Source organism: Hyperolius riggenbachi, chromosome 3 (assembly GCF_040937935.1).
Source record: "Hyperolius riggenbachi isolate aHypRig1 chromosome 3, aHypRig1.pri, whole genome shotgun sequence".
NCBI lineage: Eukaryota > Metazoa > Chordata > Amphibia > Anura > Hyperoliidae > Hyperolius > Hyperolius riggenbachi.
Window position 1 is genome coordinate 365946996 of NC_090648.1, and position 23529 is coordinate 365970524.

Genomic DNA, 23529 nt, shown 5'->3' on the forward strand with positions numbered 1-23529 from the left:
CCAAACCAGCTGCAGCTCTATCGCCAGCAGAGGTATTCAGCCCACCCACGGGGTCCCCACCAGCTCCCCCAGCAGCCTGCACCGGCCCCACTAGTAGCTGCTCCAGAGCCACCGGAGGTCTCCAGCCCACCCACATGCCCCCCCCCCAGGTGGACAGCCTGCATCGGATCAGGGTCACAGCAGCCTGGCCAACCATCCATCCATACAGCATGGCAGCTATGCTCCTCAATCACCACCAGCTTGTCCCTTCTGCTTTTCTCCTCTGGCCCCCTACAGGTGATACAGCGGGGAACACCACCTTGATGGATTTATCCAGGTGCTCCAAATTAAATGTTAATATCGGTTTCTAGGCATGCATTTAGAAACCTTGAATCAAAGAGACACGGAGACCATATCTATTACATTCATAATTAACAAGTGTGTTTATTGGGATGCAGCCCTTGATTTTATAGATTACATGACGTAAAAATTAATCTTTATTCATTTGAGGGACGGGTTATGGTTAGTAGAGGGTGTAAATAATTATTAAGAGGTGTGTAAGGGGTGTACATAATTAAATATGATGCAATCCAATGAGCTCAGTGTCCTGTGATGTCTAGGTCAGGCCAGCATTGCCAACTTTCTCGGCAGGCATCACACAACGTCTTGTGATTGACCTTTAATGCTGATTATGTTTTGTCTTTTGTCCCAGAGTTGGGACAAAGCTGGGTATTTCCACATAAGCTAAATTAATTGCAGCACATTACACAAGAGAACGAGCAGTATAAAACAATATATATATATTGAGAGATATGAGCAGTGACTGTTTGGGGGGGGTGGTCTAATCAGTCAATCCTGGATTTAATCAATAACCTATGAGGTAAAGAATGTTATTCAATGCCTAGTCAATAATATGCCCATGACATAGGCAGCATGCCTCAGCTCATCCCCTCGGTCCTTCTACTCTGCTCTGTGCAGGTAGCCTGCCCCAGTTTCCACCATCCCACCACCACAACAAGGGTGCCAGCACCTCCAGTTCTGAGCAGGCAGCCCGCTCTAGCTGCAGTCATTCCGCCAATTTATAAAAGGTGGCCAGCCCCCTCATTAGTAGCTGAACACCAGCCAACACACGTGGACTAAGAGGATGCCGGACCAGCAACCACGGTTCCATTGCAGCCGCAAGTCAGCCAAACGGGACACTAACCAGCCAGGTCACACAACAATCCCAGGGGTCTCACTTCACTGTTCTTCAGCTCCTCTCTCTCTTCCCCAGGGTAGACTGGGGGCATTGGAGTCAAATTATCATTGAAGAAGCATTTGAGTGCCATAGACTGCAGCGGATTTCCCCTTGGTTCTTCCTCCTAGGCCCATCCTTTATAGATCCTCTACCTATGCTCTACTCCATGCCTGTATATGCATTGTACCTACTGTATGTATATGTATACGTATGCACTATATGTATCTACTGTGTACCTAGTGTATGCTAATTGCACCATTTCGCTACTGTACCATAACCGACTCTGTTGTGCCAAAATCAATTCCGGGTACAACTCAAGTTAACTTTAACCAAAACTTGAATCAGAACTGTTTATTTGGCCGAGTGTGTAAGAGTTAGAAGGCCTGCCCAACTTTTATTTCCCCTGCTGGGAAATTTACCCCTTTCTGGCAATAGAACAAAATGTGAGCAGAAATACTCCAGATCAGTACCCATTTTATGCACCGTGAGGGCCAATTTGAGGAGACCCAGCAGACCACTGCTTTATACTCTATCCCGATATACAAAGTCACTGCTGATTGTAGAGATGCACAAAAACAAATATCTTCCCACTTATAATAATAGGTTGTACTTTTTGTTGTGGACAGTGCTGCGACAAGCAAGAAATCTTATGTAACCTCTCTGAGCAACAAGGGCGTTGCTAGCCCCAAAGATCAGTGGCACATGCCCTGGATCTATTCTTTAGTGCCCCAGATGTAGTCAGGCAGAGTCAGCTGTGGTGCCTCAATGGCGGGCATGCTGGGAGCTTTGGTGCATCAACCAGGGGTATTCTGGGTGCTGTGGTGCCTTTATGGGGGCATGCAGGGAGCTGTAGTTCTTCTAAGGGGCATGCGCGGAGTTGCAGTGCCTCAATGGGAGGCCAGTGGGAGCATGGGAGGGGGTCCACTAGACGGTCAGGGAACGCTATGGGGGAACAGCCAGATAACCTGGCAGCAGGCCAGGCTGCCCAGAAGAAAGCTAGACCAGCCAGAACATAAGCCAGGTAACTCTGCCTAGTTATGTTTAAGTTACACTGTCGATTTATGTGATACGCTGCATTTTTGTTTGTTTTTTTGTATTAATGGAGGGGGAGGGTTCCTCCAACATTTTGCTGGGCTGGCCTACTTAGACCTATGTCAAGTTCATGTAAATTTAGTTCCACCCATGACCACACCCACATTTTGGGGCATGGCCATACCCATTTTCTGGCTGAAGTGCCCAAAAGTGCCCCGGATCTCTTAGGATCCTAGCAACGCCCCTGCTGAGCAATGACACCAGGGCAATATTCCATCCCCTCATCAAAGAAATAACCACAGTTAATAGGTGAAGGCTGACTAAAGGTAAGCCTCTTCAGTGGGAGGGACTTGCATTCATTGGTGATTATAAGTTCCTCTGTGATGGTTCTAGCCATGACAGCCACCGCCTTCCCCTCTGCAGCCTTGCCTGTTTGGGTACTCCTCTTTTGTGACTCTTGTGTTTTCACTCTGCTCCCTCCATGCATAATTCTTTATGGACGGAGTTTACACACTGCTACTTTCACCTATTGGTCTTCTCACACACGCAGTTGTATGGCTAGGTTTATGCACAAATGCACTTTCCAGTTGTTTTTTGCACATTTGCACAATTCCCATTCTTACCATTGCTTCACTTGTGACTCTTTCTTGGCAGCAGGCATTATATTTATTCTGTATTAGGCTTTATTACTGTGAATTACACATATACTTTTGTACAATATATCTAGGCGATTTGCACTGGCGTCTTTATACTGGTATATTATGAGTGTCTACTGAAACATTATACGTTGTTGGCTGCCATGCTCTCAAACTCTGCCATTTTTCCTCTCCTGGTTCTTAACAGGTTTTAAGTGTCCCTGAATAATCTAATAAAGGACTGCTACTTACTATATCCTTGCTCAACTATTTTGGTCTTCTTTTTTGTTTGCCATATGTTGTTTGGCCTGTTGCACAGTATTTATATTTAAAGTAATATTACCAATACATTTGTTTTGGTAGTACTAACCTAAAAACGTTGTTGGCTCTAGCCATGATATGGCTCTAGCCATGATGCAGCTCTATCCACAATGCAGTTCGAGCCATGATACAGCTATAGCCATGATGCGGCTCTAAACATGGTACGGCTCTAGACTTATGTATGTATCTAGCCATGATGTGGCTCTAGCCACTATGCGGTTCTAGACATGATACATCTCTAGCCATGATGCGGCTAGAGATGGCCCGAACCTACCGCGAAAGTTCGGTTCGCCCAAACTTTCGCGAACCGCAATAGACTTCAGTGGAGAGGCAAACTTGAAAATTTAGAAAAATGTATGCTGGCTAGAATAATGATGGAAAAGATGTTTCACAAGGTCTAATACCTGGAGGGAGACATGGTTGAGTGGAATAGACATCAAAAGTCCCAGAAAAAAATCTGGATTTGACACAGCAGTGTTTTAAGGTCAGAAATTTCATGAAATGTTCAATTGCAGGCCTACACTGCTTTACAACATCAGGAAGTATAATCATCACTCCCTCCTCCCTCACTCCCTCCCTCCCTCCTCCTCCTGGAGGAGGAGGATGATCTTGTCTTCCAGGGAATTGTAGGATTTCAAAAGCCAGCTTACATACTTTGGCCAGGAATCGAACCCAGGTCTTGTGCTTGGTAGTCAGCTCTCTTCACCAGTATACCACCACCAACACTACATGCTGAAGCCAGCATAGCATGTACCATTATGATATATACAAGTGAAAAATGAGCTTGCTTAGGGATTTGTAGGATTTCAAAAGCCAACGCACATACATTGGCCAGGAATCGAACCCAGGCCTACCGCGTGGTAGGCTGCTATCCTAACCATTATACCACCAACACAACACACTACAATGCTACATGCTGAAGCCAGCCTAGCATGTACCATTATAATATATCCAAGAGAAAAACGAGCTTGCTTAGGGATTTGTAGGATTTCAAAAGCCAACTCACATACATTGGCCAGGAATCGAACCCAGGCCTACCGCGTGGTAGGCTGCTATCCACACCATTATACCACCAACAAACCATGCTGAAACTTCTTGGAGCAAACTTACTTCCTCCAAAAGACACATATACATCCCCATAAAATCATTCAACAGCAGCTGCATGCACAGTCTTTGTGGTACACAGTCTCTGTGGCACAATTGGTTAGCGTGTTTTGGCTGTTAACTGAAAAGTTGGTGGTTCAAGTTCATCCAGGCATGGCCTTGCCTTTTGTGTTCAACAGTTGTCCGAAGAGAACCCCAGATAGCCATGTAGATTCATCTTTCTCTCTCTCTCGTAGGGATGGTCACTGCTTTCCACGGAATTGTATTTTCCACAATTTTGGGCGGAAATTGGTCACTCCATTCTGTTTGGTCAGAACGGGATTGCTTTTTCAATCCGGCGGAATTCCAAAATTGCCTGTGGAATTCTGCCGGTATCCGTTGATGGTTTTAAGCTAAAAATTCACTTCAATGGCATCAAGTCCTAGAGAGAGAGAGAGAGAGAGAGAGAGCTCATTTTTCTCTTGGGTATATTGCAATGGTACATGCTAGGCTGGCTTCAGCATGTAGCATTGTAGTGTGTTGTGTTGGTGGTATAATGGTTAGGATAGCAGCCTACCACGTGGTAGGCCTGGGTTCGATTCCTGGCCAATGTATGTGAGTTGGCTTTTGAAATCCTACAAATCCCTAAGCAAGCTCATTTTTCTCTTGGATATATCCTAATGGTACATGCTATGCTGGCTTCAGCATGTAGTGTTGGTGGTGGTATAGTGGTGAAGAGAGCTGCCTACCAAGCACTTGACCTGGGTTCGATTCCCGGCCAAGGTATGTAAGCTGGCTTTTGAAATCCTACAATTCCCTGGAAGACAAGACCCTCCGGCGGAGGAGGGAGTGAGGGAGTGAGGGAGGATGGAGCTGTTGTGGGGTGCAATATAAGGAATAACAATCAGCCAGGAGCAAGCTAACAAGCCTACAAGAGCCTAACTAAGCTCTCCCTACCAGAGTCTGTCAGCGTCAGCAGCTGTCCCTTAACTAATTACTGTAGGCAGACGAGTGAGTAAAACGGCAGGAGAACCTTGCCTTTTATAAGGGGGGGATCCAGGAGTGAGTGTAGTCTGAGTGGCGACAATGTGCCTGCTGACTTTGATGTAGAGGGTGGAAGTTGACCTTAATGGAGCATTATGGGAGCGAATCGAACTTCCGCAAAAGTTCACCTTCGCCGGCGAACGTGAACCACCTAAAGTTCGCCTGGAACCGTTCGCGGGCGAACCGTTCGGGCCATCTCTAGATGTGACTCTAAACATGGTATGGCTCTAGACTTATTACGGATCTGATGCGGCTCTACCCATGATGCGCCTCTAGCCATGATGTGCCTCTAGCCATAATACATCTCTAGCCATAATGCGGCTCTAGCCTTATTACCTATCTAGCTATGATGCGGCTCTACCCATGATGCAGATCTAGCCATGTGCCTCATGAAGACGCCATAAAGAAAACTAGTCAGTAAGGAGACGGACGGCACCATACTTTACTGAGCCTGATATTTATAGAGCGCACTTTACACTTTGGGGGTTCCTTATTTGGTTAGGGCCCCTTATGTAAGTTTTTTCCCTTTGTGTTTTTATGGATATTTCTTATTGAAATTAAACAGTCTACACTTAGATAGGTCTATCTTGCTTGTTTTATCTTTTACGGTTGTCCTGATCAGGGACTTATTTCCACCTTATGGAGTTTCTGAGGACCACTACATCTGAGACTTGGAGAACATCTCTCCAGTGCCATATATAATGTTGTAGCTCAGGTTATTGTGGGCTGGTAAGCCTCTCATTTACTTGATACAGTTGATTTGTCACTGAAGAACTGTTGACACCGGGTGATTTATTGCCTTCTGTGAACTTTCAACGCTGATGGTTGTTGTACTATGTGCCTCATTACATATTTATAAATAGGACGCCAGCAAGTGTCAGCGATACAAATTCAACCTGACAATTCAAATTTTTAACAGTTTCATAAAAAGGACCCCCAAAAAATAAAACAATTGGAGGTGTATATAAGTCAAGAACAATAAAATGAAACACACTGCACCACTGAACTGTACAGTTAACTGCTCCCTGGTGTAAAAACAGATGTCCCCTTTCATTATTATGCACAGAATTAGCTGTATGCTTGAGAAGTGCAGTCTATTTGATTATTTCTAAAAAAAAATTAGTATGTTTATGCTCTTTATTGGATTATTAAATTCTTAAGACTTATGTGCATTTCCTTACTTCAAACAGTTTGATTGCATCAGATTTATTTTTATAATTTTTGTGTTCGTTTTAATCCCTGAAAGAAAAACAATATTGGCTGGAGATCTGTATAAAATAGTTTTCACCTTTGGTGGAGAAAGTCTGCAGAAGCGGTACACACTGGGAAGTGTACAGACTAACCAGCAAGCTCATGGTGACCCAGAACTCATTGGTGTGTGTAAGGGACTACAATGGTCCTAAAAGCCCCCTTACTAAGATGTTAAGAAAAACAAAAATTTGCTTTCCTAAAACAGAAAGAATTTGCGATAATTCAGGTTGGAGTGAGCTCGAGATGTCTCCCAGAGCACCACTGCTGAATATATGCAAATTAACCATTGTACCCTTAGAAGCTAAACACACCTCCAGAACCGCTGGAATGCAATGATGTGTCAGCCTGTTAAATTGTACAGAGCCATAATAATCCAACATGCATACAGACTGTTTCGGATTGTTTGATCCTCATCAGTGCATGGCATGGATTAATTTGGCTCTATGGGGTAGGGCTTGTAAACCGAGAGGTACAGACTAACCAGCAAGCTCATGGTGACCCAGAACTCATTGGAGTGTGTAAGGGACTACAATGGTCCTAAAAGCCCCCTTACTAAGATGTTAAGAAAAACAAAAATTTGCTTTCCTAAAACATTAAGAATTTGCGATAATTCAGGTTGGAGTGAGCTCGAGATGTCTCCCAGAGCACCACTGCTGAATATATGCAAATTAACCATTGTACCCTTAGAAGCTAAACACACCTCCAGAACCGCTGGAATGCAATACCCTTAGAAGCTAAACACACCTCCAGAACCGCTGGAATGCAATGACACTGGGAGGTGGTAAGACTGCTGTTTATATATGTACAGTGCGGCTGATCCGCTTGGCTGCCCTGATACCACTGCTGTGTGGATTATCTCTGTGACTGAACTATTCGAGTGCACATTGGCCACCGCTGCGTGGTGTAGTTTACTATATATCCGCACAAACCTAAAAAACACAAGCAGCCTCTCCTGCAGATGGAACATTGACTGACGTTTTGAATTTTTTAAGCATGCCCTGGATGCATAGATTTGCATGAAAGTGGTAAGACTGACCTTTGCTATGTGTTTGGACTAATGTGTTGGAGACATAACTGTTGGACTAAGCATTAGGTCTTATGTGACAGCGCTGGGAGATATTTTATTCAACATATCCAGTTCTGATATTTTAAAAGTAATTTAATTGATATCATCTAATAAATGTCTCATACTCAAATAAAGATCAAGCTCTGTCACACAAAGCCAGATTAGTAAAAGAGGCACAAAGAATCCTTGATGAAATCTAACTACCTGCCCTGGGCAACTGCTCCACCTTTTATCCAATTGTCTCTACACCTGCCTTGATTAATCTTCCATGCAGTACCTGCACCACACTGGAAAAACACTGGTGTCGGGAGTGGCAGTTGAACTCCATCCATTGTAAGCTAGAGTACATTGAGTTCACTAATAACAGATAGAAAGGAAATCATGCATTACAGAATGATAACAGAAAGAAAATTTATCATGAAGTTTTGTATACTGCCGAGTTCATAAGCCCTTTGCCTTTACTGGAACACACTGGCACATAAATAAAGCAGAGCGGATGTGAAGGAACAGATGAAAGGAATCCTATCAGGCAGCTTGTGATTGACCAGCCCGTGCCAAAATCAAAATAATTCAGGCAAAGAATAAAAACAGCAGACCAGGCTCAAACGGAGCAGGAAAGGCAGAAACATGCACCAATGTTCTATTTTCTGTCTGATTGTTTTTTGATGGAAAGGTATTACATTTACCAGTCCAGACAAGGTTGGAACACCAGTAAAGTTTAACCAATATAATCACCGGCCTCATAAAGATATAATATATACAAAATCTGTGTGCTAAAGTTTGCGAGCAAGTCTTGAAATCTCAGTATTTCTGCATAAATATGAAAACATAATTCCTTTTTCAAGTTCTAAAATGAAATATTGAGAGCCCAGTTAAACAAAGTATCCAAAATAAGATGCTTGTTAATTTATTAATAGAGAAAAATGATCCAAAAGGACATATCCATGTGGCAAATATAAGTGAACTTTTGCTTTCAGTAACTTATGTACCTCCCTTGGGGCAGCAGTAATAATGGAATCTAAACACTTCCAGTTAGGCCCCATTCACACTTGCGTTTTGCCTTGCAAACGGACCGGATCCTGATCGGATCAGGACCTGATCCTGATCGGAACCGTACGGTTCCGATCAGGATCCGATCAGGATCCGGTCCGTTTGCATCAGGCATGCATCAGGCTTCCATCCGAATCCGTGGGCAAAAAATAGTTTAATTAAATAAAAAAATGTTGGGGTCAGCAGAAGGTGCACCTGGTGCACCTGTACAATCAGGTTCCTCCGCTGTAGGCCTCACCTCCACCTCCGACATTCTGCCAAACAGCTCCAGCACGTCTGTCACTGCTGCTCCACTCCAGACATGCTTGGCCCATGTGTCCCCATCCGAAATGGACGCTTGGATACGCATAGGAAGTGGGGGTAGAACGTCAGGTTTTTGTAGGCAGTGTGTTCTGTGCCTTCCGTTTCCCATTGGTTTCTGTGTTCCGGATGGTGCTGTCAGGCTCCGGTCAGGCTCCGGTCAGGATGCGTGGGCCCGAGATCCGGACCCAAAAAATAGCGCATGTTGGAAAAGAGTCCGGGGTCCGGATCCGATCCGGCTCCGGTACGTACGGAACGGACGCGTGTGAACGTCCGCATAGACATTACATTGCTATGCGGAACCTACGTTCCGTTTGTACAGTGTGCGTTCCGGATCCGATGCGGAAAATCCTGATAGCGAACGCTAATGTGAACCGGGCCTAAGTGTTGATCGGTCCTGTACATCAGCTGGAAGGAATGTCCTTCCTTTTTAACAGCAGAAGTGCCGTTTATGGTGGACAATTTTGTCTGATTTTTTGAGCTTGAACTTTTACAAAAAAGGTTAAACATATCCAGTATCTCACAAAGCTGAGTACACAGCTTACATTTTTATAAATATTCGATTCTATCTTTTCATGGGACACCACTGAAGATATGACACTGATACAATGTAAAGTAGTCAGTGTACAACTTGTATAACAGTGTACATTTACTATCCCATCAAAATAACTCAACACTCAGTCAATGTCTAAAGCGCTGGCAACAAAATTACATCCATAAATAAAAGATGTTAAAATTCCTCCCTATTATTTAGCATTTATATAGCGCCAACATCTGTACAGAATATGTTATCTTGTCATTTAACTGTCCCTCAGAGGAGCTCACAATCAAATCCTTAGGGCCTGTTTCCACTGCTGTGGAAATCGGGTCGAATCCGCAGAGTTTCCCCGCAAGCAAATTGCAAGCAAATCGTGTGGTAAATCTCTGCCATAGGGGATAATGCTGCAGCCATCCGAGTCGCTTGCCTTAGCAATGCGGCCGACATTGCAGCATTTTTCCGTGCAGGCAACAGCGAATCCCACAGCCGTGCATGGCACAGCTTCTGGGATTTATCTGTGTACCTGCAGACTAGGAATTGTCGCCACGTGTCTCGCAGCTCCGCACAGCGGCTAGAGGAAACAGGCCCTAACCAAAGTCATATGTCTATATATGAATCGTAGACTAGGGCCAATTTAGGAGGAAGCCAATTAACTTTTCTCTATGTTTTTGGGATGTGGGACGAAAACTGAGTGCCCAGAGGAAACCCTCACAGACACATGGAGAACATATAAACTCTGTGCAGGTAATGCCCTAGTTAGGATTCGCACCAGGGACACAGCACTGTAAGGAAAGAGTACTAACCACTATACCACTGTCCTGCTTTAATCATCAGACATTAGATGATTTGTAGTATAAATCTGAGATAGTGGTTTCTTTAGATTTGCTTAAAGGCTTAGCATTTCTAATGGTGCCCATATATTGTACAATTTTTCACTTTTTTTTCCTATTAGATAATTTAGTTTGATTATTCCGTTAGATCGAATATTACGATTTTTCCAACATGTCTAATTGGATAAAAAAAAAACAACAGGAAAATTGAACGTTTTTTATTGTACAGTGTATGGGTACCATTAGGATAATGTATTAGTCATCTTTTGTAATATTGTTGTTATTTTTGTAACTGTTTAGTATTTAGTGTGATTCTTGTATTGTTGCTGAGATCCCAATGCTTACCAATATATTTAATACTTACAGTCAACCTTGTTGTTAAATGAAAATAGCACAACCAGAGCAGAGACCTTATATTTTATCATTTCCAGTCTTATCCTGAATATTTATAATTGTTAGTTAGAATATTTTTTTTTATAAATAAAGTAAAAACTGAAACCTTTTCAAAATAAATACTAGTGTTAAAGCATTGACATTATATTTTTAGTAGCAAATGCTGAAACATTTCCCTGATGTCTTTACTGCAGTCTGCATTTCATTTGCAGAGATTCTCTTCAATTACCATCCTTTAAATAGGGGTAACAAGGACAGGAAATGGTGAGAAATTGTATGCATGTGTTCATTCATGATTTAGCAGCTGCTACATCTTTACTATGGTTTCTGACAGCTCCCATAGCTAAACAAATACAAAAACGATTTATGACATTAAATACAAGTACATGCTTATATGACTTAGACTGCCAAAAATTATTGTTAATTTCAGGTGTCTTTTTTCATAGCTGAACACCAACATCCCCTGAGAAGTTACAGGCAATTAGACAGGCTATAAAATGATGCTACTACTATTTAACACTTTTTTTTCTCCCTACTCTCTATAGAGCAGAACACACTGCCAGGATGGGTGCACATTGTACAACAATCATTCTAAAACTGCTGCCTGAATCAATCTTTTAGCCTAGGTTTCCACTTATGTGTTTTGTATTAGATTTTTCACTTAAAATTCGTATTAGTTTAGCAACAAATGGTAGTGAACAGGGCTGTTTGCATTTAGGCCTGTTTCACAGTAGGACATTGCATTTTGATGCGACGTTAAAGTTGCAATGCAAATTGCAATGCCCCAAAAAAGTCACAACTTAATGCCCCGTTACGGTCGCATACAGTAGAGCATACAGGCAATGAAAAGTATGTTTCCCAGTCATTACTGAGCATGTGCAAACAGTCTAACGCAGCTAATAACGTGTATAACGCACAGCATGCAGTACTTTCACTTAACGTGAAGTGTTAGTCACTAACGCAACGTGTGCACTGTGAACGGGGCATTGATTTTTTATTGCAGTGAGTTATTCTGCGTTAATTGTTGTTTTAATGTGCGACTTTAAAGTCGCGCTGTTTGTGAATTTTCATAAGCTTTCGTCAGGGGCGTACCTAGAAATTCCCGGGCCCCCTTGCAAAAAACAAAAAATCCCCCCCCCCCCAGGGCCCGCTTAGGGACTTTTGGGGGGCAGGAGGGGTCGCAGCATGAGGAGAGTGTGGCAGATCGGTGGGGAGGGGGGAAATTCCACCCCCTCCCTCACCTCGGGCTCTCCTCTCAGCGCTCCCCTTCCTGCAATCATTGGTGGCAGCGGCGGTGGCGGCAGGATGAATACATTACCCCCTTCTCACCGGAGGTCTCCCTTTCTCTAAGAGCAACTCCCTGTTTACACAGGAAGTTGCAAGAAGCTCTTAGAGAACAGAAGTCCTCCAGCGAGAAGGTGGTAATGTATTCATCCTGCCGCTGCTGCCGCTGCCACCAATGATTGCAGGAGAGGGAGCGCTGAGAGGAGAGCCCGAGGTGAGGGAGGGGGGGGATTTCCCCCCTCCCCGCTAATCTACCACACTCTTCTCTTATGCTGCGACCCCTCCTGCACCCCAAAAGTCCCCGAGCGGGCCCTAAGGGGGCCCTGCCCCCCCCCCCCCACGACGGCAGGGGTCGCATCCCCTATTGTTACGCCAGTGGTTTTCGTATGCGAAAATAAATTCTGAGGTCCTGCTTAATTTTTTCAGATATTTTACGCGTATCGGCCGCAATTCGCATATATAATGCTTTGCAATGATATCGGATAGCAGCTAAAATTTTCACGTTATTTGCGTGAAAATTTGCATTAAATGCTTGGTTACAGGAAGTTGTCAGCACTCAAGACTTAGCTGTTACTAGGCAGATTATGTTAGTTTTTGACTAAATCAAATATATGTGTAAAAATTTACATGCAAATTTTCACCAGTCAGAAAAATTGTGTACGATTTTTTGGACCCGAAAATTTCACACTACAGTGGAAAAAAGATGCCTAAAGATCATTGCAGGGAGCAAAGATTTAAAGCCCTAGTTCACCCTCACAGAGACTAGTCATACAATTTTCATATTTCATGAAACTTTTCCAGTGAAAATCTCTTTGAAAAAGTCAGTCACATAACCCACAGTCATATGACTGACAGTCACATGAGATCTGTACGCAAAGTATAGAGCTGACAGTAGAGTGGGAGTCTCTTGCTCTGCCCAGAGCGGTCTGTCACATGATCTTACCCACCTCCTCTTTTACCCCTCCTGTGGATGGAGTACAGTGAAAAAGTGGGCAGGGTCAGATCTGGGTCTAAGTTAAGGTGGCCACACACGATACAATAAAATGTTTCGATTTTACGGCAATTCGATAAATATGATCTGGTGTCCTGAAATAATTGAAAGCTTTTTTTTTCATTCAACCAAAAAATCTGATCGGATTTCCCTTTTTTCCCGGCTTTTATGGATCCAGAATGCTGGAAATTTTTCTTCAATTTTTCTAAAGATTGTATGGTGTGTGTTAGATTGTCAATTTATTAATACAACACTGTATCAATTTTCTCAGAGTTTCCAATCATGTTTATTATAATTGGGGAAAAATTGAACATAGGTGTGTGGTACATTGGTCATATTTTTTGAAATGTTACAATCAATCAGAAAAATTGATTGCAATTCTTGAATTGAACAGATATTTTAAAAAAATTGTATGGTGTGTGGCCACCCTTAAGGTGCGTACACACATGCGACTATAGTCGTTTGTAACGATCGTTCCCCGATCTTTACCAACGACGATCGTTACAAAAAACGAACCACCGACTATTAAGGCAAACGACGAACGAGCCAAATCGCTACAAAAGAAAGTTTTGTCTCGGCGGATTTTAACCAACGACGATCGTTTGCAAAAGTAGTACATCGTTGGAAAATGGTCGTTCGTACTAGGCTTGACATGCGCATTTCACAATTTCTCCGTGAAACTTCTCATTTTTATGCGCAGGCGCAATAGTTGCTTTACGTGATGTAACGTTCGTTCTAACGATCAGATCGTTACACACCTTTTAAAACTAACTTTACTTAGGTCGTTCTTTCATCAATTAAAAGTTCGTTCGTCGTTCTCAACGAACGATCGTTGTCGCATGTGTGTACGTAGCATTAGACTGACTGGTGCCTCCTCCCTAGTCCTCCATAATTACCTTCATGTAAGAATAGAAAGGAAACACAAGCCTGTCAAATTCTGTAATGATGGTATGGAGGAGGAGGAGGAGTTTGGACAGCATGTTCAATCCAATTGTTCAATCCAGCCAAACATTATCTGACATTAGCACAGAAATTCCCCACTGAAATCCCCCGTCAGCGAGGTTACAACAGCTAAATGTTGCAAAAATGGTTAATGCATAAAATTAAAAAAGGAACCGTAACGACATTTAGAGGAATGCAGTAAAATATTTGGGATACCCACTTTTTAACGACCAGCTAACGCCGATAGGCGGCGCCTGGTCGTTTGTGGTTTTGCATGGAAACCGCTGCTCGTTCGAGCGGCCTTTCCATGCCAGTTCACGGATGGTGTCTCCGTAAACAGTGTGCGAGCCGCCGATCGCGGCTCGCACGCATAATGTAAACACGCGGGGAAAAAATCCCTGCTATTTACATCAATTTGGCGCTGCCCGGCCTCTGATTGGCCCGGGATTGCCGTCATTTGATAGGCTGAAGCCTATCCTGTCCGGCGCAGGACGGATATCCGCCCTGCGCACATCAGAGGGAGAGGGAAGGAGAGGAAGGGAGGGCGGAAAACTCTGCGGAGGGGGCTTTGAAGAGCCCCCCCCCCCCCCGCTCGGCCACACGGAGCGGCGGCGATCAGACCCCCCCCCCCCAGCAGGTCATCCCCCTAGTGGGGAAAAAAAGGGGGGGGGGGGGAGTGTGATCGCCCTGCCTTGCACACAATCTGCGCTGCGGGCTGGAGAGCCCGCGCAGCGCAGATCACACAGAACAGCCCCAGTCCTCAGTTTCAGCATCAGAAACACTTCCTATGGTTGTATAATTCTATTAGTGTGTGACCTCACTCTCCCACTGAGGCTAGGCTAGACTTTTTATTATACAGTGTCTCTCCCCCCCCCCCCCCCCCACACACCTTCCTAAGCAATCTGGGAGACTAGCGATCTTTTCTACTGGCTTTAGAGTTCTCAGTAAATTAAAATTCCGCAGAGATCACCTGCCTGTACTAAGGATGTTGTCACCTGTGATAAATTACTGAAAGTAAATCAGGGAGAGGATAGATTTTACAATGGGCAAACACTGACAAAATCATTTACAAATTAATGTTGTTTGGGGATCATCTTAATTTTTGGCCTCAGACTCCATGGCCCTGATAGACAAAAGGCCAGTAACATTTATATGTGCACACTGCATTTGTACAAGTAGCGTAACTTGTGTTGCATGAGTAGCACATGTACAAAGGCATGCATTGCTAGTATAATGTACACGTTGTGTGCTTAACATGAGCTGCACTACCTGCGCAACACACATTAACTTACTTGCACAAATGCGGTAATATTTTACAGAGAACCAGGGCCCATGACTCATAGTTACAACCCTGAGTGCAGCAAACTCTACCAAACCGCTTACATCCTCAGATACCGAAGTTCACACAGAGATTGGCAAAAAAACAAGATCTAGTTTAATCTGACCAGTTAGAATAATCTTCTGTGACCACTTATGCATGTTGATAAACTGTTGGGACAACATAATCCAGTTATAAGGCTAAAAGCTGTCTTACATTTTTATGTGAGGGTGACAGCTGATTAAATAAAAGTTAAAAATGCTTTTGTTAATTTCAGTCAAGTTTATTTAGCTCAGGCCAAGTAAAGAAAACAAAGCTGGGAGGAACCGCAGCATAATATGAAGAAAAGCTCTTTGTCTTGCGAGGAATAAGCATTGCCTATATAACTACATTCTTTCCTGTTTGTTAGCAGGAAATAAAGAGGTTTCTTTTTTAACTCCTTTTTGCTGGGGCCATAGACAATTAAAGTGAACCCGAGGTGAGAGTGACACAGTCTTCCATATTTATTTCCTTTTAAGCAATACCAGTTGCCTGGCTGTCCTGCTGATCCTTTGCCTCTAAATACTTTCAGCCACAGACTCTGAACAAGCACACAGCAGATCAGGTGTTTTTGACAATATTGTCAGAACTGACAAGATTAGCCACATGCTTGTTTCTGATGCGATTCAGCCACTACTGCAGCCAAATAGATCAGCAGGGCTGCCAGGCCACGGGCATTGTTTAAAAGGATATACATATGGCAGCCTCCATAGCACTCTCACCTCGTGTTCACTATGAAGGACACGCAGGCAGATCCTTGTACTCCGATCCGATTAATATATGATCTAAACGGTGTCCCGGCATCTGTATATTCTAAGGGTCCGTACACAAATCTTCCAATTTGAATTAGTCAGTGTTTGGAGAATGTTACCACCTCCATGTAGTTTGAGGGGCAACAGATATTGAATACTGACAGCAGATTGTGTAGGTAAGCTTTCATATTACATCTAGGCGGTAAAATTGGACAATCATTGACCAATCAAAATTGCATGCGTATATCAAAGATTGGGCAATTTTATAACTTCCATGTAATATGAGGGCCAACAGATTTTGATTGCTATAAACAGATTGTGTGGGTAAGCTTGCATACTACATGGAGGTGGTAAAATTAGCCAATTAAAATTGTATATGTGTATGCACCCCAAGGGCATTTCCACTTCCATGTTGTAGGACAGCCAACATATTATGAATACCATGAAGAGATTGTGTAGGAAGGCTTTTGTACTACATTGAGGTGGCCAATCAAAATTGGAAGTGTATATTCACCTTAACAGTGCTGGGATTAGGCAAGCAGTCAATCAGGAGACTTCAGCAGCTTTGCTGATTGAATAAACAGTGCAGTTTTTTTAAAGCTTTGAATCTGAACAACAGAGGACAACTGAAGGGAGAAGGATTTGGAGGTTGCCGTATTTATTTCCTGCTAAACAATACCAGTCGCTGCCTGGCAGCCCTGCTGATCTATTTGGCTGCAGAAGTGTCTGAATCAGCACAAGCATGCAGCTAATCTTGTCAGATCTTGCTGATGCAATTGTATACAACACATCAGTGTCTGAAACTGTGAAATAAATGAACACCCTATATTTTTCAAACACCTGTCAGAGGTGAAATGTTTAGGGTGCTAATCTGTAGAATGCTAAAAGCTGCAATTTAACAGTCAGTCAGTCAGTCACCCTGAGTGAAAATGTCAACATGGAATGAAATGAAGGTATTTTTATTGGGGTGGGCAGTGGGCGCAATATAAACACAAATACTGTGTTGGAATCGTACAGTTAGTAAATATGTACTAAAACAGAATACAATAAATCTTCCAAATGACAGTCCTCTACGCTCTTACAATTGTGGGACTGGAAATTCCCCTTTAAGGCAGTTCAATCAGGTGATGCTCCCTAACCTGGAGATACTTACAGGTACTTCCATTAGAACAACAAGAAAACAAAAGCACTCAAAGTTCAATGGAGCTGAGTGGAAAGATCTCACCTGGATTGGTGGGCTATTTGCTTGTAAGTCGTTATACGCATGTGTCCCTCATAGAGGCCAGGGACCAGCTCTGGCAATCCAGCGGTAGGTAGAGATGTTCTGTGTTTGTCGAGGTTGGTTGTCCTGAAGTGTGTGATACCACTTCACTTGTGTTCAGATAAGTGGTGACAATTATACAATAAATCAATAACATTTGTAAAGTGCTTTTCTCCCAAAGGGTTTAAAGCACATCAAGTTTGAATCTAATGTTTATGAAATGGTGACGTGTTTCCCTTGTGCTGCCGCTAGTCTGTATGCACACTCGCTAATCTTGCATTTCCAGGAAAGGGAGTGCAGCGGGAAAGCTAGGCTATTCGGAGCAACCAACCTCGGCATACACAGGATATCTCAGCCTATCGCTGGATTGCCAGAGCCTGGTCCCCAGCCTCTAACAGAAACACGCGCGTACAACGGCTGTTCTAAGCGAACAGTGCACCAGTTCTCTATGTTGGTAGCACAATACAGCTAGATAAGCGACAACAGAGCCGGTTCAAGTAACAATGGGGCCCTAGGGCGAGATTAGCCTGGGGGCCCCCCAACAGACACCACCCTGACCAAAAAGCGTCATCAGAGGCCCTTTGTTGCAGCCAAATTTCCCTCCTGGGCCCTTGAGCTGGCTGCTGACCCTCCCCCAATCATCCCCCAACTTAACAGACTCTGCAGTGTCCCTGGGGAGCAACAGTTCAGATGGGGGAGGGACAACTTGGGGGCCCCTACAGGCTCTGGGGCCCTGGGGCAACTGCCTATTTTTTCCTATGGTAGCTCTGAGCGATAATGTGACCCTGCAGTAAGTACATTGCCTAACCAATTTGTGCACGCACTTATACCCAAGTCACACAGCACAGCACTCAAGGAATGCTATAGCTCACAGTTCTTCTAACAGTACTAGTTGCAGTATGCAGCTAGCAAACATGCTGAAGGACGTCAGGCACCTTGCTGTAATTTGTAACTAAGCACACATAGTTCTAATTTATGTTAATCTCTACTGAGTATTTTATTATTGAAATATAAAAATGCAACCTATGTCGAGTAATGGATGCTTTAAATGTAAACTGAGTAATGCAGATTTCATACATTGTGTATGGTCCTGTCCAATGGTCAATCAATACTGGAAGTCAGTACTGCACTTCATGAGGGACTCATTAAATCTACCAATTACTTTGGACCTAAAATTATGCCTACTGGGGATCATAGGAGATATTCCATGTAATAAACATCAATTGTCCTTAATCCGCATACTCCTATACTACGCTAGGAAATTAATAATACTTAATTGGAAACTTTCTGTGCCACCTTCCCTATCCAACTGGAAAAATGTGATTAATGATGCTTTACCACTATACAAACTCACATATCAATCACGTAACCAGTTTCAAAAATTTGACAAAGTATGGAATAGATGGGTAAAAGCAACAGACTCCATTATCCCGAATCTTAACATCACGGCCACTGTACAGGACCTTATACAAGCTTAATTATGGTGATACTTATGCTGGAAACGCATCAAACACTGATTCTATAATCAATATACCTCTGACTTATGTAAATCTTTCCTCAGACATATCTCTTCAATAACTATTGAATGTATCTAGATAGTTTTGTCACTGCTCTGATTGATGTCACGGTAATTATAATGCATCTAATGTAACCCAGCTGAATTACTAAACCTTCTGAAATGACATGATTTGTTACTTGTTTAAAAATTTAATAAAAATTCTCTTTTAAAAAAAAAATTATTGAAATATAGAATACATAAAGTGCACGCTTCTTATAGCCTTACCAATGCAATAATATTCTTTAGTATGCTTACCAAAGATGTTGCAACATCCATATCTTAGAGGGGAGACGGCATGCATTTTACAACAGTAGGCTATGACACTTTTAAGCAGTACTAGTTGCCTGGCTGTCCCGCTGATTCTTTGCCAGTATTACTTTAAGCCACAGACCCTGAACAAGCATGCAGAAGATCAGGAGTTCTAACATTTTTGTCATATCTGACATGATTAGCTGCATGCTTGTTTCTGGTGTGATTCAGACACTACTGCAGCCAAAGTGATCAGCAGGGCTTCCAGGCAACTGGTATTGTTTAAAAGGAAATACATATGGCAGTCTCCGTATACATCTCACTTCAGTTGTCCTTAAAGAGACTCTGAAGTCTCATTTTTTACCTGCTTTTGTTATATAATCCTCTTTAGCATGATTGCCCAAGTAAAATCGCCACATCCCCACTGCAGATTACAGATTTATTACAGAGAACGCGACCTGCAAAATTCCATGACTTTGCAGGTCGCAGATCGTGCTGCCCTGGAGAGGCAGAGCTTTGCGCTGTAGCTCTGCGCTCCGCAATCAGTCTCCACGGATCTCTGCCTCCTCCCCGCCCCTCTCAGTGAAAGAAGACTGAGAGGGGCAGGGAGAGGCGGTGATCAGCAGAGATTGACTGCAGAGAAGGCAGAGCTACAGCCTAAAGCTCTGCCTCTTCTAGGAAGTATAGCCCAGCAAGCCCTGGATCTCTGCAGGGCTATTTCTCTTGTAATAAATCTGTCATCTGCCGCAGGGATGCAGCGATTCTGCTTGGTCAATCATGCTGAAGAGGATTATATAACAAAAACCAGTAGAAAATGAGACTTTAGAGTCTCTTTAAATGATTTCCATGATAATGCATAGTAAAAAAAAAAAAAAAACTTGCAGCATGATGGACCTTTTACAAATAAGTTTATTCATAAATGTTCACTATATTTTTTGTGTATTTCATACAATTGGGCCAATCAGAATAACAATTCCAAGCTACATATATCCGCTAAAATTAACATAACATTTGCATAAACTCAAATTTATTTGGATCTTACTTACCACCTCTAGCAATGAATTTAAATGGCACTTTGAGCCTGATATATTGTTGCAGAGTTTTCGTTAACGTGAACCCGAGGTGAGAGTGATATGGAGGTTGCCATATTTGTTTCCTTTTAAATAATCCCAGTTCATTGGCAGCCCTGCTGTTGGCTGCAGTAGTGTCTGAATAACTCCAGAAACAAGCATGCAGCTAATCTTGTCAGATGTGAAAATAATGGGCTCTATTCACAAACCTTCTCATAAATGACTTATCTGATTTCTAAAAATAACCTCTCAGTACATTTACAAGCAAAATAATCACTCTAAGTAAGTTGTTCCCCAGGGGCGTAGCAATAGGGGTTGCAGAGGTTGCAACCACATCGGGGCCCTAGGGTCAGAGGGTCCCCGAAGGGCCCTCCCTCATCTACAGTATTAGTTCTCTATTGGTCCTGTGCTCATAATAATCACTTCTATAGATACTTTGAATAGTAATCATGGGCGTCCGCAGAAAATTTTCCAGGGGGGGGGGGGGGGCAAAAAGGCAGGGAAGAAATGGTGTGTACGCGCGCCGCAAATTTATGAGAAGATGTGCGCGCCGAAAAACCTGGTTATGTTGTGCCGAAAAATGGGTGCGGCCATGGACCAGAATGTGGGTGTGGCCATGGGTGGTTCATTAATTTAGCAATGTGGGACATTAGATTAGGACAGTGGTGGCGAACCTTTTGGAGGCCGAGTGCCCAAACTGCAACCCAAAAGTCACTTTATCTATCGCAAAGTGGCAGTGTTTTAAAAAGCTAAAAAGTAGGTTTAATGCTATTGTCTCATAGGATGATGATTCAGCTTTTCCCAGAGGCCCCCAACAAGACAAATTTAGCAATCATGAGGCCCCCAACAAATCATCAGGCTCCCAACAAGACACATTCAGCAATCTTGAGGCCCCCAACAAGACAAATTCAGCAATCATGATGCCCCCAACAAATCATGAGGCCCCCAACAAGACATTCAGCAATCTTGAGGCCCCCAACAAGACAAATTCAGCAGTCATGAGGCACATAAATAGACAGCATTTCACATAAATAGGCAGAATGCCCCCTTAATATGGTAGACACCTCTCACCTGGCTTCTCAATTCTCCTCTACTGGCTGCTGTGCCTGGCAATACTGTTTTTGGCTGGATTGGGGATGACGTGCGGGCTGAAAGGCCTTGCGTGATGCTGTGGCCAGGCCGGCTGGCGGTGATGCTGTGGCTGGGTTGGCTGGCGGTGATGCTGTGACCTGGCTGGCGGTGATGCTGGGCTGTGCTTGGCTGGTTGAAGTAAATGCCGCCCCCTAGTTTAGGTAGCGCCAGGAACCCCCTGGTTAGGAAGTGACAAGGACCCCCCCAGTAAAGTAGTGACAGGGACCCCCAGTAAGGTAGTGACAGGGGACCCCCAGGTTAGGAAATGACAGGGGACCCCCCAGGTTAAGCAGTGAGTGACAGGGACCCCTTTAGGCAGTGACAGGGACCCCTTTAGGCAGCGAGTGACAGGGACCCCTTTAGGTAGCGAGTGACAGGGACCCCTTTATGCAGCGAGTGACAGGGACCCCTTTAGGCAGCGAGTGACAGGGAGCCCCTTTAGGCAATGAGTGACAGGGAGCCCCTTTAGGCAGTGAGTGACAGGGAGCCCTTTAGTCAGCGAGTGGCAGGGACCCCTTTAGCCTGCGAGTGACAGGGACCCCTTTAGGCAGCGAGTGACGGACCCCCAATTAGACAGTGAGTGACAGGTGCCCCCTCTCTCTAGCCGCCGCTCTTCCCTCCTCACCTTGCAGCAACTTCAGACCTCGATCAGCGGCGACCCGACCAGTAAGTGCGGGCGCCGGACGCACCCGCTCTATATGCGGAAGTGATGTCACTTCCGCATATCAGTGCAGTGTGCTAGGTCCTAGCGCCCGCACTATTGGTCGCCACCTGATCGAAGTCTGATGCAGCGGCCAGACAGGGGTTAGCGGTGGCTACAGGGGGGTGAGCGGCTGCCAGGGGGAGGCAGCGGCACCCCCCTGGCTCTATGTGCGGACGCCTATGATAGTGGTAATCATTAACAAACTGTCCCCCATCCCCTTCTTGCACCTCTGACACTGTAGTTGCCATTGGCAGGTTTTGGTGCACTGTATCAACTGTTATGTATAGAGTGCTTGGGGGGCCCCACTGTAAAACTTGCATCAGGGCCCACAGCTCCTTAGCTACGCCACTGTTGTTCCAGATTAACTGCATTTCAATATTACCGTATATATACTCGCAAGCAAGCTGAATTTTTGAGTCTCCAAAAAGTGGGTCAAAAGATGGGGGGTCAATGAAGCCCCCCCTCCACTTCCCCGCACCCGCCGCTGCTGTTATGTTAGCTCGGCGCCGCTTCTATTCCCCTGTCCTGCTTGTATAATCTACAGCAGCGCGCCCCACGGTGGCTGCTGTGATGAGGGAGGGAGCCGTAAAGAGAGAGCGGTTCCCATAGTAACGGCGATACACATCGCCGCTACAGGAAGCCGCTCTGCATATGCAGATCTTCTGTTTGGGTTCAAGGTGCGTTTGCAGTTTCTGGGGGGGCTCAGCGCACCTCTGATTGTAGGCCATTCGGAGGCGGCCTGGTGATGCGCTGATCCACCTTTTGCGCAATTTTCAATTTTCGATTTTACTTGGTAGCGCACCCATGCTATGCATATGCATATGTTAGGATTTAGTTAGTGTTAGGTCCCCTCCCATAGGGGGATGACTTCTCCGCAGTGGGAGGGACGAGTACTTAACAAGTTGCATGCAAACTGTTACAGGAAACCAACATCCTCCAGTGGTAGACAGGTTATGTGTAGGCTAGGTGTGTATTTTATCCCACAAGTGGGGCTTGCACTCTCTTGCAGGTAGGCACTTATCTGTTTTTAAGTAGCGCTGTTCATTTCTTTGCTATGTACTAATTTAATTAATTTTTGGTCAGCTGCTCCCACTTAGCAGCCTTGCTTTTTGGTGTATATGCAGAGCTTCTGTTTGGGTTCGAGGTGTGTTTGCAGTTTCTGGGGGGGCTCAGCCCACCTCTGATTGTAGGCCATTCGGAGGCGGCCTGGTGATGCGCTGATCCACCTTTTGCACTATACTAGCTATACTGGGCACTTTACTAGCTATACTGAGGCACCACCTACCCATACTGGGCACTATACTAGCTATACCGGGACACACTGGGGGGAATCACACGGACAGCATTTCCTACCCCTGGCTTATATGAGGGTTAATCATTTTTCCTGGTTTTCCAGGTAAAAGTTTGGGGGTCGGCTTATATGCGGGTCGGCTTGCTTGCGAGTATATACGGTACTTTTCTTACCTTAATTA

The 23529-nt window shown here is 44.2% G+C and overlaps 1 protein-coding gene across 1 annotated transcript in view; it reads left to right on the top strand.

Moving 5' to 3' along the window:
* LOC137561570 (high mobility group nucleosome-binding domain-containing protein 5-like) overlaps positions 1–23529 on the top strand; it is a gene marked incomplete at both ends in the record, with an annotated part of 92980 nt that overhangs the window by 60321 nt on the left and 9130 nt on the right. The window lies entirely within an intron of this gene.